This window comes from Echinops telfairi, unplaced genomic scaffold, assembly GCF_000313985.2.
Source record: "Echinops telfairi isolate 266 unplaced genomic scaffold, ASM31398v2 ScPeMD7_7469;HRSCAF=8507_0, whole genome shotgun sequence".
In the NCBI taxonomy this organism is placed as follows: domain Eukaryota; kingdom Metazoa; phylum Chordata; class Mammalia; order Afrosoricida; family Tenrecidae; genus Echinops; species Echinops telfairi.
In genome coordinates this window covers 22730469-22745345 of record NW_022111372.1, presented here as the reverse complement: position 1 = coordinate 22745345, position 14877 = coordinate 22730469, and the positions used below count along the sequence as shown (strand labels likewise).

At 48.6% G+C, this 14877-nt stretch overlaps 1 protein-coding gene across 1 annotated transcript in view; it reads left to right on the top strand.

The window, feature by feature from the left end:
- The first annotated feature begins 1421 nt into the window (after nucleotides 1-1421).
- TIAM1 (TIAM Rac1 associated GEF 1) overlaps nucleotides 1422-14877 on the top strand; it is a 472990-nt gene continuing 459534 nt past the window's right edge. The window contains exon 1 of the mRNA XM_045284949.1: nucleotides 1422-1449. The gene's annotated coding sequence lies outside the window, so the exon portion shown is untranslated. The remainder of the gene's footprint in view (nucleotides 1450-14877) is intronic.

Sequence of the window (14877 nt, the reverse complement as noted above, 5' to 3'; positions counted from 1 at the left end):
TGAAGAACATATATGACTATATTTGGGTTAGAAGGAAGATATCTAGAAGTGAGAGGGCAAACTGAGCTGTTTGTTTGAAGGGTGACTCGGCAAAGGGAAAAACATTTCAGAAAGCAAGGCCTCGGGTAGAAAGACCATGGGAGGCCTTTGATGTGGTCAGGGTGAGAGACCCAGTGGGCAGTGGAATCTGGAAGAGAGGATCTGGTTGACAAGTATAGAGGGGCAGAGGGGGAGATATCAGGTTTAGGTTTACCCTCTAGGAACCAGGCCCTTTGTTTCTTTTAATATTACTGAATACTTTGCTCTAGCCTTTTCCTTAAGGGTTAAGCTTAAAGCTTCCAAGATAGGGAAGCAGCAACTCCGCTTGGGAAAGAGCTTTTGTCAACGTTCTGCTCGTGCGAAAGCCAAACTGCTAATATCGTTCCCGGATAACTGAGTAGAACAGAGGGCTGTGTGAACTTTGCCTGAGCCACAGATGAATAGGAGGTCTGAGCCTAAAGCTCGGATGACATTCTTTCATTCTCTGGGCAAGGTGAGTCAACCGCGTGCGTTTCAGATTCGCAAGGAGTCGGCTAAGGCCACCGTGCCCTACCTGGAGCCTGGCTAGTGTCCTACATCTTCCAGCCCCCGCGGGAAGGAATCGTAAAAAAGTTCCCGTCTCCACTCGAGCCAGCCACACGCCTTCCGAGCCAGTCACGTGTTGCAGGTATTACGTTTTTTGGCTCTTCCCCTCCCCCGTCCCGTTCCCCCTTCCTTCGCCCTAGGTGGCAGGAAAATCCTTTACCTCCAACCAATCCCACCGATGCCCAGCCGCGCGCGCGCGCGCCAACTCGAGCCTCTTCCCTGTACGTCATTGGCTACCTCCACCTAAGCGGGCTGACTGGCAGCTTCGCCCGCCTATTGGCGGAGGAGGCGGAGGCCGCTCTGCCCTCCTAGGGCTGCTTTGTTTAGAACTCCCTCGTTGTCCCCTAGTCCGCCGCGTCCCCAGGGTCTCTCCCCACGACATTCGCAGGCCGCGCTGCCGGAGCCTCGTGGGAAGGCGTCCCTGGAGCGCGCGGCGCCCACACCCCTGCACCCGCGCGCCCAGGCCGGCGTGTAGCGCCGGTACCCAGCGTGCGCCTGTTGTCACTCTGCAGCCCAACTCCGAACGCCCCGCTCCTGTATCCGCTGCGTCGGATTGGCCCGTCGGAGGCGGAGCGATTGTCCAACTAGCCAATCGAGACTCGGTTTCCCACGGGCGCCTGAGACCCCGCCCCCGAGGCCGCCGGCGAAGGCGCTCTGACAGCTCCCATTGGCAGACGGCGAGCTGGCCCAGCTGCCCCGCAGAGCAGCGCCGCCGCCGTCGGGCGCGCAGCTCTGCAGCTCCGCGATCGCCTGGCGCCCGCAGCCCGAGGCCCTAGCGCCCTGCATTGTCCCCGGCACCCTCCACACCTCCAGCACGAACCTGTGGTAAGTACAAGGGGCCCGAGGGCGCGGGCCGCCGGGTGGCAGCCGCCCCGAGGGACGGCGGTGAGGTGCCCGGAGCCACGCTGCCCGTGACGGGCACGTTCTGACCCGTGTCACCGGCACCGCGCGCTCCGGCGGGTCCTAGCTCCCGCGATCGGCAGGACTCGTATTGTTTCGCGCTGACACACTGAGGAGGTGGGGGACAGCGGAGCGACCCCGAGGCATCCCCCGTTCCGAGGAGGAGCGACCGTGGAGCCAGGTGCCCGCGCCGAGTGGGAGTGACAGTGGCCGGGCTGTGGCGCTCCGTCCTCCCGGCGGCAGGCGATCAGCGCAGCTCCTCCGCGGCGGCACTTTGTATTTGTCGGCGGATTTTTATCAACTTCGGGGAGGATGCCTGTGCGCGCGCGTTGCTGTGCGGGTCTCCGTCGCTGACTTGAGCATCCTGGGCCTGGGCTTGCCGGGAAGCTGGGCGCTCGCCTGGGTGAGCTGTGCTGCGCTCGCAGCCCTGGGCTAGGGGCGGAAAGCGGCGGGGAGGGGGGGTGGTCGGCAGCGCCGGCGGGGGGCTGGCCAGAGAGGGCATGGAAAGCGGAATCTTGGGCAGACAATGACTTGTCCGGGCAGCAGGGATCCCCGCGCCCTCTCCGCTCCCCGCCTCGCCCTCCGGCCAGCTCGGGCGCTCGGATGCTGCTGCGCGGGGCCGCTCGCAGCCCGGTGGGGGACCCGCGTGGGGCCCGCTTTTGTTTACAGACCTCGCCATTGGGCTAGAGGGGAGCGCTGCTCTCCCCCCGGCCCTGGCACCTCTGCCATGGGCCCCCTTCATGCTGGGCCAAGTTGGTGCGCTGTCAGGTGACGACGCCCCCTCCCCGGCCACCGCGCGAAGAGATGCTGCAGGCAAGAGTCAGTGAGACCTCCCTTCTGCTCGTGGGCTCTGCTGGCCGCAAATAGCTTCTAGGTCTCGGCACCTGGAGACTCCCCAGCACAGGCTGGCAGCTGTTGGGGACCCCGGCCCGCTCAGCCTTATTCCTCCCTGCCAAATCCTCCCGGTTTTGCACCACGGCCAGCCCAGGCTAACCCAGAGCCTGCCTTTCCCCCGGGTTGGCAACTTTGGAAGGACGCATGCAATCCCTTGGGGACACTGTCAGACTCGTGCGTTTTTCGATGGTACTTTCTTGTACAGAGTGGCCCGGATCGGGTTACCCATCCTTGCTGTTCTATGCGCTGGAGCCCCATCCGAGAGCGTGGCACTGAGGTCAGACAGATCTGGCTTCCTGTTCAGTGTCAAGAGCTCAGCGTTCTTGGCGGAACTGCTTAACTCGATTTTCCCGCGTCTCAGTTGCTGCGTCTGTGCAATGGGGATGAGTGGGTACCCCTGGGGAGACTGTAGGTTTTTAACAAGCGGTTACACGTTAACTGCTTAGCCCAGCGATTGCCAAATAGGAAAAACTGAAATAATATTTCTCTACAGGGGGAGGGGGGACATCGTTTAGAGGGCAGCCTATGTTTTCTCCTTTCTACCGTCGTCAGATCCCACTTTACTGTAAAAGGCAGCGTGGTTTTTAGCCTCAAGTAGGACTTGCTTTACCTCTCAAACTCAGTGCCAGCCAGTCACTGCCCACTCGCAGTGACCCTCTAGGGCAGCCCTATAGGTTTCCCAGGCTGAATCCTTACAGGAGTAGAACGTTTCATCTTTCTCCCTAAGAGGAAGCTGCTGGTCTTGAACTGTTGACCTTGAGGTCAGCAGCCCAGTGTGTAACCCACTAAGCCACATGGCTCTGTTGTTTTACCTAGCCAAAGGCTTCCTTGTATTAGCTTGCAGCTTCTTTTTGTGTATTTGAACTAAACTTTAAATTTTAGTTGCTTCTTCCTCAAAGCTAACTAGCTACTGAGGACCGGAAACCAAACCAAACCACTGCATCGAGCCCATTCTGACTCATAATGACCCCAAATAAGGGTTTCTGAGACGAAATCTTTACAGGCGCGGACAACAGCCTCTTTCTTCTGCAGAACACTTGGTAGTTTTGAACCTCTGAGCTTTAGGTTAGCAGCCCAATGGTGAGCCAGTGGTTTTGGTGTAAAATGATTGGCACCCACTTGGAGGGAGGTTCGAAGGAAGAGATGCCTAGAGGCCTCTTGGTCCGGAGAAGCTGACATCTGTATCGGGTCTTGTAGCAAAAGTGTGGCAAAATGCTTGTTCCAGAACATGCCTGCCGGTTCCTTATGGCAAAAAGCACTGCCAGGGAGGGTGCTTTTGAATGATGAACATCTGTGTTGCTAAGTCATTATCTTTGAATATAGAAGAAGCCTGCTTCAGGAGGAGGCTGTTGAAGGCAGAAAGGAGAATTGATTTCATTCAGTATCGTCAAAATGCTGTCAATGTGTTTTGACTTGTTTTTCCTTTGCTCCATCAGCTCTGCCCTGTAATTTTCTTTAGGCAAAGAGAGAAGCCAATTTCATATAGAAAGAAAGAAAACAAAACAAAAAACCTAATCATAATCAGATAAATACTAAAAAAAAAAAGACAAACTCAGGCTTGTTGAGGAATATTATTGAGAGAAAAAAATTTGCTTCCTGTTTTAATACCTTTTTGCCTGTTGGGGCAAATTATTGAGCTGGGTCCAACCACACATCCTCAGAATGTGGACCCCAGAGGCCTTTTCACCAGCCAAAACAAGCAAGCACAGAAACGCAGGCAGGCAAGGAGGGACTTGCAGTCTGTTCGTTCAGAAGCCCCCAGGGAACGCGCCCACTACCCAGCTGGTCCCCTAGGGCTGCCTGGGTCGCTCGAGGTGGAAAGGGGCTGGTAAGAGTATTGCTATCAATTCATAAATGTGATAACTTGTTTTAAAGTTCCATTCCTAGAAATGATTCTGATCTTCCTAGCCCTTGTTCTGGAAATTCTCTGGCTCCAAGGGATGCTGAAGGCAGCTTTACCCCCTGCTGCTGTCTGGAGATCCACTCAGTTGGGGACCTAGATTTAAAAGGAAGCACGTGGTTTGGAAATCTCATTAGTAGACAATTTAACTCCATTCTAATGCTCATCCAAAGAGCTAGGACAAAGCCTTCTCTCCTTCTCTGCAGTCTTATCTCCTTCATCCCCTCTCCTCCCGCCCCTCTCCAAACCAGAAAGTAAAAGCTGCTCTGACCCTGTCCCTCCCCCACAGGGGTCTGGATGAGTCGTCACCTCTGAAGCGGCAGGCCGGGAATTCCTCCCTGGCAGCTTTGCTGGGGGCCTGATCCGGATGTATGGTAACATTGTACATTCCTTTCTGAAGGAGCAATGTTTTAGTGAAAGTCCACTGTCACAAGACAACCGATCTTGTAGTAGATTTAGTCGTCTGAGCTGGCGTCCCGGAGCGAGGAATGTAGACAGGAGCATGGCGGCACCATCCAGCCTTGCCTGTACGTCTTGTTGGGAGTGGAATCCCGGAAGCGACCTTGGCTTCAGTGGGGATTGTATAGATCCATGCCACAAGTTCAGGGGTGATTGAGAAAGGTCTTTCTTTTCACTGCACTCCTGTATCTGAAACATTGTTTCACCTAGGGTGGACTTTCACACCCATTTGCCCTGGAGCCAATTCCAAAACTGTAATTCTTTTTTTTTTTTTTTTCATTTGTCATTCTTTTTTTTAAAACATTTTATTAGGGGCTCATTCAGCTGTTATCGCAATCCATACACACATCAATTGTGTACAGTGCATTTGTACATCATTCTCAAAACATTTTCTCTCCACTTAAACCCCCGACATTAGGTCCTCATTTTCCCCCTCCTTCCCCGCTTCCCCCTCCCTCATGAGCCCTTGATAGTTTATAAATGGGTATTTTGTCATATCTTGCCCTGTCCGACGTCTCCCTTCACCCACTTTTCGGTTGTCTGTCCCCCAGGGAGGAGGTCACATATAGTTCCTTGTAATCGGTTCCCTCCTGTAATTCTTTTTGAGAGTAGAAAGCCTTATCTTCCTCCCTCAGCGCCTGGTGATTTTCCACTGGTGGCCTTGTGGTTAGCAGCCCAGCACAGAACCCACTTAGCCACCTGGGTTCCTATATGCACATACTTACGTACATACATACATACATGTGATCGTGATGCGGTGGAGGCCCCTCTTGTCTAACTTGGAACCTTGTGCTGTCTCTGAGACGGTCTACTCCTCTAGATTTACAGCCCTACTTGATCAAGGTCAATGTAACCGAGAGGAATTACCGAAACCAGAATGAAGGCCGAACATGATAGTGGGACAAGAGGAAAGTAAAAGGAAATACCGTTTCCCCGTAAGTAAGACATCCCCCCAAAATAAGACCTATTTACAGTTTTGCCTCTCGCTGAAATAGATGGCATCTCCCGAAAATAAGGCCCCCAAAGCTACCGTAACTCTGGACTCTGGACCGTAGTGGTGGGCGCCACCGTGCAGCTCACTGTTGGCTGCAGCACAGCCGGAGCAGACAGGAAGTGCGAGGTCTCTTTTAATAAAACAATAAACAATAAATGTGTACCGTATTCTTCTTCATGGAAAAATAAGACATCCCCTGAAAATAAGACCTAGTGCATCTTTGGGAACAAAAATTAATATACGACACTGTCTTACTTTTGGGGATATGGTAGAGGAAAGAACTAGGAGGCAAATGGGCATTTATACAGGTCTAAATACAAGCATGTATATATGTAAATTTATATATAACGAGGGAGGAATAGATCTATGTACATTTATTATGTTAAGTATTAAGGCAGCAAATGGACATTGGGCCTCTACTCAAGTACTTCCACAACACAAGAACACTGTGTTCTAGTAACCTGGCATTCTGTGATGCTCACCTTTCCAACACAATCACTGAAGACAAAATGGGAGCATAAGCAAATGTGGTGAAGAAAGCTGATGGTGCCGGCATACAACTTTCCTCTAGTTCTTTAATGCTTCCCCCCACTATCATGACCCCAGTTCTACCTTACAAATCCAGTTAGACCAGAGCATGTATATGGGTACAGATAAGAGCTGGAAACACAGGGACTCCAGGACAGATAAGCTCCTCAGGACCAATGTTGTGAGTAGTGATACCAGGAGGTATCACTAGGGGGGAGGTGGGGGGAGAAAAGGGGAGCTGACCACAATGATCTACATTTAATCCCCTCCCAGGGGAATGGACAACAGAAAACTGAGGGAAGGGAGACATCGGTCAGTGTAAGACATGAACATTTAATAATTTATAAATTATCAAGAGGTCATGAGAGAGGGAGGGGGGAAAGGGAGGGAATTAAAAAAAATGAGGAGTCGATACCAAGGGCTCAAGTAGAAAGCACATGTTTTGAGAATGATGATGACAACAAATGTACAAATGTGCTTGACACAATGGATGCATATATGGATTGTGATAAGAATTGTACGGACCCCCAATAAAATGATTTTAAAAAAAGAAATATAAAAGCAACTACAGTCCTATAAAGAAAGGGGAATGTCAAGAAATCTGACATTAATTCTGACAGAGCCCATTTACTTACGTACAAAGGAGTAAAATGCCATTGAATTTGGGTATTAAAAAAAAAAGATTGAAAAAAAAAAAAAAGATTGATAGCCCTAGAAACCGTGTATAGGGTCACTATGAGTCAGAATTGAGTTACTGGCAGTGGGTTTGAGGGAGCTTCATGAGAGGGTGGCAAGAATCATCATCAGTATCAGTCCAAGACTGATTTGTGTGAGACAGAGGTCAGACAAATATCTCCTCTCCAACCTGGCGATGACTGACACCACATTCCTCCCAGGGCTCTCTGCCCTCTGCTGATTCTGCTGCTGTTACGTGCCGTTGAGTCAGTTCCACTCATCGGGACCCTGGGCCATTCTCATGGTTGTTGATTGCAACGGCCACAGACTGTACTCACGATAATTGGGTTCACTAGGGAAGTAACAGACTGTACTCACGATAATTGGGTTCACTAGGGAAGTAACAGACTGTACTCACGATAATTGGGTTCACTAGGGAAGTAACAGGTCACAAATCAGAATCAGGAATAGCTCAGGATACAGTTCTTCAGGCAGGATTACTTCTTGGCTGTGCCCACAGGCAGGCTTCTTTTTGGCTCTTGAGCATTGGGTGTTCTTGTGTCTTTTGGGCTAGCCTGGCCTCCACCTTGCGTGGGTGAGTGTTGCCCAGTCCCTTAGCTCCATTGATAAGGCCGAGAGGCATCCCACTCTGCTAGCAAGCCTTCTGCCCAAAGGTGTTCATCTCGCTCTGTGGGCTAGGAAGCTCCTCACACCATCTCTTGCTGGTCTCCTGGTTCTCCTGCTGCTGCGACTCACTGTCTTTCGCCATCTTTGGCATTGCAGCATTCTCTTTATCTCTTGGGTCTAAGTGGTTATCTGCGAAGGGACCCCAGGTCCAAAGGAGGTATTCTACGCCTAGCTCTTATTTCTTGGTGGTAGTGAGGTTCCAGTTATGCTTTGTATTTTATGCTGTAAGCCTGTTAGGTGCTATTGTGTCTTGTTTTGTATTAACCACAACAGAACGAAACACTGCCTGCTCCTGCACCATCCTCACAATTGTTCCTGTGCTTGAGCCCATTGTTGCAGCCACGGTGTCAACTGGTCTCATTGAGGGGCCTTCTTCCTCTTCTCTGCTGCCCCTCCTCTTGACCCAGTGGGATGGCAAAACTAACCAGTCCCCTTGTTAAGTTTCCATGAACCTCGTTTTCGTGGTCCCACACCCACAGAGAACTTAGCACCTTAGTTGCATGGCCCTACCCAGTCAATCTGTAGGAGTTCCAAGAACATGGTGAGAAAGACCATATTAAAAGCCATATATAAAAACAAGAATACAGGTCCCACTCTGCTTTTGAAAATCAGCCAATGAAACTCTGAGTTGCATGAATCCCATCCCCAACGGATGGCACTTGACTGGGCTCTGTTGTACATTAGGGTGGCCATGAGTTTGAGGCAACAATGTGCATACAGAACACACACACGCACACACACACGCACACACACACACACACACACACACACTTTTGCACCCTTTTTAGAGAGGACTTACTTCAAAACATTTAAGAAAAAAAATGGAATGAAAAGATAACGGAATTTCCCCACCAGCTTTTTGAAGCTCCCTGTGTACACAGCTGGAGTCCTGACTGCGCAGGGGTTACATGTTGGTCTGCTAACTACCAGGCCAGCAGTTTGAAACCACCAGCTGCTCCAAGGGAGAAAGATGGTGCTTTCTACTCCGGCAAATAGTGACAGTATTGAGAACTCCTATGTGTTGCCATTGACTCATGGCAGTGAGAAGAAACCGCACACGTACAAAGGCAGCCCCGATGGTCCCAAAGGTTAAGGATTTGGCTGCCACCTGAAAGAGGCGCAGTCTGCACCCACCCAGGAGAGCTTGGAAAGGGGCTTCCCGCCGATCTTTGTGTAGCTCAAACCCCATTCAGCCCTGCACTGCTGGACACATACGGCTGCCGGGAGTGGCCATGGACTGAGTTGAAGTGGACTCCCTGGGAGCTGGCGTACACACATCTACACACACACACACACACACACACACACACACACACACACACCCCTCTGTGCATTCTGCTCTCTAAATTCAGCACATGTGTGTTTCTGAGTGTGGCACACAGCTTCTTGTTATGCCTTTCCCTTCTCAGGACAACCGCAGAAAAGTCATCGGATTGGAAACATTTTTTTCCCTCAGTTTTCTACTTTAATATTCTGCATTCCTCACTCAGTTTTAGGAACATAGTAACTCTAATTTTTTGTTTGCTTGTTTTTTTAATCTTCCATCATCATATAGACCGTCTAACTTATTTTTTTTAAAGTCACTTATTTTCAAAGTGTTTTGCTTTTAAATAACGGAGGTACTCAGAAGTAAGCCAGTACTCAGCAAGGAACAGATTGCTTGGGAAAGAAAACAATGCCTTCGTGTAAAACGGCAAAGAGATGAATAGTGAGGCAGGGCTTCCCAATTCCGGCACCTTCTTCCACACCCAGCTAGCATAAGACTTCCCCTGTTAGTCTGGTCTCCAAGGGCCTCGTTAAGGGGTTTATAATGCTTAGACCATGCATGTGGGGAATCGGGAGCTCCGTGTGAAATTCCTCTAGAAGAGCTGGAATTTTGTTTCACTAGGTAAAGAGGCCCCTCCTTAAGTTGGGCTGAGGCAGAACACAGAGATCTTGTACTGCTGACGGAGGGCCATTGGGGGTTCCAGTCATTGAAATGGTGGAGAAGGAGTGTGTAAAGGGGGTATTGGAGTAGAACAAGATGGGCAGGCTCGGAGAGCCACCCATCAATTATGTCCTTTCAATGGGTGCTGGACATGGAGTGATGATTCAGCGAGGAGTGCTTCCGGAGAAAGGGGTCTTACAGCCGAGTGCTTCCTCAATTGGAGAATGGGTTGAGTCTCTTTGAGTCTTGGCCTAGTCATGAAGGCTTCTCCTCCATAAAGGGGAACTTGGGTGTAGTTGGCATAGAGTTGAACTTGGGAGCAAGCATTCTGAAATATCAGAATTAGCAAACTGAGGTATGTTAGTATGGATCCTGAAATATCAGGACCTAGCAAACCGAGGTATATTAGTGTGGGGTGAAAGGTACCCATAGTTCCTGGCTAGGGCCAGTCTGAATTCATGAAGTAGGGATAATAAAAGGGGAAGGGAAAGGGTTCAACAACAGCAGCACCTGTATTTTTAATTCTAGTATATTTGCCTTTATAACCAAAACCAAATTCCCTGCCCTCATTTGATGCCAGCTCACAGTGATCCCACAGGACAGGGTAGAACTGCCGCTGTGAGTTTCCAAGATTGTAACTCTTTACAGGAGTAGAAAACTCCATGTTTCCCCCCCACCCAAAGAACTGCTGGTGCTTTCTAACTGCTGACCCTGTGGGTTGCAGCCCAACGAGTAACCGACTACATCACCCTTTGCCTTTATAGAGCGTGAGTTTATTAAAGACCAGGAGATTCGGAAAACAGTGTACGGTAAGCTGGCGGTCTCTGGTGGGACATTAGGCAATGGAGAATGATTTTCATTGGATAATCAGTTGTATTTCCTTAAAAAAAGAGAAAGAGCTAAAAGGCAGCTCCATGTGGCTATGGAGAGACAAGAACATTTATCAGGACGGGCCTGCCTCCAACCGTAACTAGGCTGCGCCCACCCCACTTTGTCATGAGCCTCGTCAACAGAGACCAATTCTGGTCCCTTCTCCTGGCTGCCTGTTTTCAAAGGAGAGCGTGAGCCTCAGAGAATCACCGGGTCAGAAAGCCCTCAGGTGAGCCTGGGAGCAGGAAAGGTGTGGAGAGGGACAGGTCAGCAGATCTTCTCAGGCCAAGGGGGTGCCGTGGAAGGGGCATTGTCTGTGATCACAAACACTTGCTGTGGCATCAGTTCTGACTTGCCGAGCTTGCGTCTGTCAGAGGAGAATTGTGCTCCCTACATGTTCAGTGCTGGAAATTCTGGAAGTAGATCTCCAAGCCTTCCCAAGTGCCTCTGGGTTCCTTACCAAAAGATTGGTGGTTCAAACTCACTAGCTGCTCTGCAGGAGAAAGGTGCTCTGTTAAGTTCTAAGCATGGAAACCCTGTGCGGCAGCAGTTCTGCTTTGTCCCACAGCGTTGGTAGGAGTTTGGCTCGTTCAGAATCTTGGGGTTTACACTCACCAGGATGAATCTTTGACCGTCATAGGAGGGGGCTTCAAAAAGTTTGTGTAGGAATGCAATGAAGACATCATGGATTTGTTCCCCCACAAACCTTTTGAAGCCTCTGCATGCCTTTTTTTTTTTTTTTAACTTAAAGATGTGTCTCAGTCAACTCGTGGGGGAATGCATGTGCTTTTCTCCCTTGCAAAGTGCCTCTCTCCACCTCCTTACATCAGGAACTGTGGCAGCAGAGAGGTCAAGTTCTGAGTGTTTTGTTTTCATTAGTCTAATGGAGGCCCCTTGACCTTTGATGACCAAAGGGCTGCTTTCCACTTGTGGAGGCCCTGACCTCTCTGGTTGGTGCAGGACAGTCCGGGGCATCCCTGCTCTCTGGCATGATGGTGAATTCCACCCTTTTGACATTGTTAAAAGTGCCCTAGTTTGGCGGCCTGGCATCCTAAGTGCCAGGCATCACTTCAACCCTCATTGGGTTTTAAAGGACATTGTGTGTGGTGCTTGTGGACGTAAGCCCTGCTGCGCTCTGGTGGTGAGAAGACCCCCTGGGTGGCACAAATGGTTTGCACTTGGTTATTAACCTAAAGGTTGCAGCTTGAAACAAGAGCTATTGTAAAAGTTCAAGGAAAGATTTTCACACCAAAAGAAACATTTTCTGATGGCTACCAGAACGAGAGAGTACAGCCGGGTGAGTTAATAGCTAGCGAGTGAACATACATTAACTTGGATGAAGGGAAAGGCAAGATTAAATCAATGGGAACGTGATAGTTCGATTTCATTTCAGCTTGGCTGGGCAAGGATTCGCAATAGTTTGGCAGTTGAGGTCTCCCTCATGATGGGATCTAACCTAATGTAGTCAACTACATGACGAGATCTGCTGTGAGCAGCCAGGCAGCCGTGGGAAGATTAGGGTGGAGTGCACCCCCTCCCTCAGGACACAGACTTCATGATGCTTCTTTGGGGGTGTGACCCAGGTCATACATCAGTTGGTGTTTTGGGGACGTAAACTCACTTTTTGTTGGTCTGAATCCTGTGTCTAGTTTATTTGATGGTTGGTTCTCTGGCCTTGAGCCAGTGCCCTGCCACATTGCCTGTGAACCCTGGGAATCATTAGAGACTGCCACCTGACATGCCGACCTTGCATTCATCAGCATCTGCACCCACCAGCTGGTTCCTCAGCTCCAGCAAGTATGCAAGTCAGGAAGAACCTCCAGCTTGATCTGTGACCCAGGAACTTGAACCGAATTGGATTTTCCCTCCTGCTAAGACTGTGTGAGCCACTTTCTTTCTTGCTATAAATGTCTTTATGTATATAAAGTGTCACTAGTTTTGCTTCTCTAGAGAACCCAGCCTCATCCAGGGAGTTCAGCAAGCTATGAGTAAGGCAAAGAGTGACACTGCGAGGCACTAAAGGTTTGAAGTACAAACCACATACTATTTATTATCTACACAGGCCTGCAACAACAATAACAGCAACCTGGATTTTTTGTCTTTCTCTGAAGAAGCTGATGTGCACGTCAAGCAGCCTTCAAAGTAGACATGCGAAGTTTGAAACTCTGAGGGAGCAGAGGTTACGCATGGGTTGCTAACGACAAATCAGCCGTTGGAAACCGCCAGCTGCTCCATGGAGAAAAGATGAGACTTTCTATTCCTGTAAAGACTGGCAGTCTCTGAAATTCACAGGAGCAGTTCTGCCCGGTCCTACCCAGTTGCTATGAGTCAGAATCAAGTTGTTGGCAGTGAGTTAGTTTTGAGTCAGAGAGTTTGTGGAAAAAAATGAATGTAAAGATAATGGAATTTCCCCCACAAACTTTTTGAAGCCACCCTGTATATATACTTCTGTTTATTGGCTGTTGTGATCAATGACAATTTAGCCCGCCTCTTAGCTCCTTTCTTCATTCTTCAGATTTTTGATAATTATCTTTGTGGCTCTGCTATTGATTTCCCTTAAATCTTGACATTACTTACCTAAACTTCGAATTTAATTTCATTAGCTGGTGCCAGTGACTTTTAACTCCCTTTTTGTAAGATGAGCATATCAGGATCTCAATCTTCCTTCCCCTCAGCTTGCTTCCTCATTACGCCCCCGTCTCTGGCACTATGAGGGCTGGCAACGTTTTCACTCTGTTCTGTGAGCCTATTACATCTCCTCTGCCTTGATGATAGATTGTTTTCATAACAGCTTTAAAATACGATATAATTCACTTCTCATACAATTCACCTCCTAAAAGGATACATACACTTCAGTGATTTCTGTCATGTCTGCAAAGTTTCGCATCACCACGATCAACTTTAGATTTTCATCACCCATAAAGGAAAGTCCTGTACCCATTAGCAGTGAGTCTCCTCTTCTGGCAACAACAAATCTCCTTTCTGTAGATTGGCCTATTGCGGACATTTCATATAAATGAACTCACACCACCTGTGGTCTTTTGAGACAGGCTTCTTAGCCTGCTGTTTTCAAGGTCCATCCATGTTCTGGCATGTACTTCATTCCTCTTGGTGTCTGATCACTGTTCCTTTGTAATACACTGCACTTCATTTATAGGGGCATCTGCTGATGGGCTTTGGAGTTGCTTCTCCTTTGGGGCTGCGAGGAATAATGCTTCTGTGGACATTTCTGTACAGTTCAAAAATATGGGTATATGTTTACAGTTTTCTTCCATCTGTCTGTAGGAGTGGACTTGTGGATCTCTGTTTCACCCTTTGAAAAACTATGGGACTAGAAAAAAAGAGAAAGAAAAACGATCGGACTGTTCATTGAAGCTGCACCACTTTGCTCTGTATCCCACAGCAGTGTAGAAGGGTTCCCTGTTCCCCACATTCTTGCCGACACTTGTCATTATCTGTCTTTATGATGGCCTTCCTGGTGGATATGAAATTGTATCCAATTGTGCTTTTGGTTTACATTTCCCTTGTTGCTGTTGCTGTTGAGTTTCCTGATGTGGTCGTGCTGTTGGGTGAGCCTTGGGATGCTAACTGCAGAGTTGGCAGTTCAAACCCACCAGTGGTTCCTCCAGAGAAAGTTGAAGCTGCCTGCTCCCTTAACCACTGACAGGCTTGGAAACCTGTGTAGGGGCTGCTGTGAGTTAGAATTGGCTCCATGGCTGTGGGCTTATTGATGTCATGAATCCATTTAGTAAAAATGCCAATTGAAGTCCTGGTCCATTTTTAATTAGGTTATTTGTCTTTTAATTATGAAATTGGAAGAATTCTTTCTCTCTCTCTCACTCTCTAAATATATATAGAATTTAAGATCATATACTGTTTGTTGGCTCTTACAGCTCTTATAACAATCCATACATCAGTTGTATCAAGCTTATTTGTACATATGTTGCCATCATTATTTTCTAAACAATTACTTCTATTTGAGCTCTTGGTATCAGTTCCTCTTTTTACCCTCCCCCCTCTTCCATCCTCGTGACCCCTTGATAAATTATAAATTATTATTAATTTCACCTTTATATATTTTTTACTGGAGTAACACAATCTGCATATGTAGATAACACACAACCTTGCTTGCTGAAACCAAGAAGACTTGAAGGCCTTACTGATAAATATCAAAGGCTACAATATTGAGTGTAGATTATAAGTCAATGTAAAGAAAATAAAAAAATCCTCAAAACTCAGCCAATATGGAACATAATGATAAAAGGAGAAAAAATTAGACACCCAACCAACCCTCAAGGAAGTGACAATCGAGAAAGCGAATGATGCTTTCAGTTAGGCAGCTGTACTGCACAAGATCTATTAAAGTGTTAAAAGAACCAGGGTGCTACTTTGAGGACTGTGGCAGTTACATAATCTCCT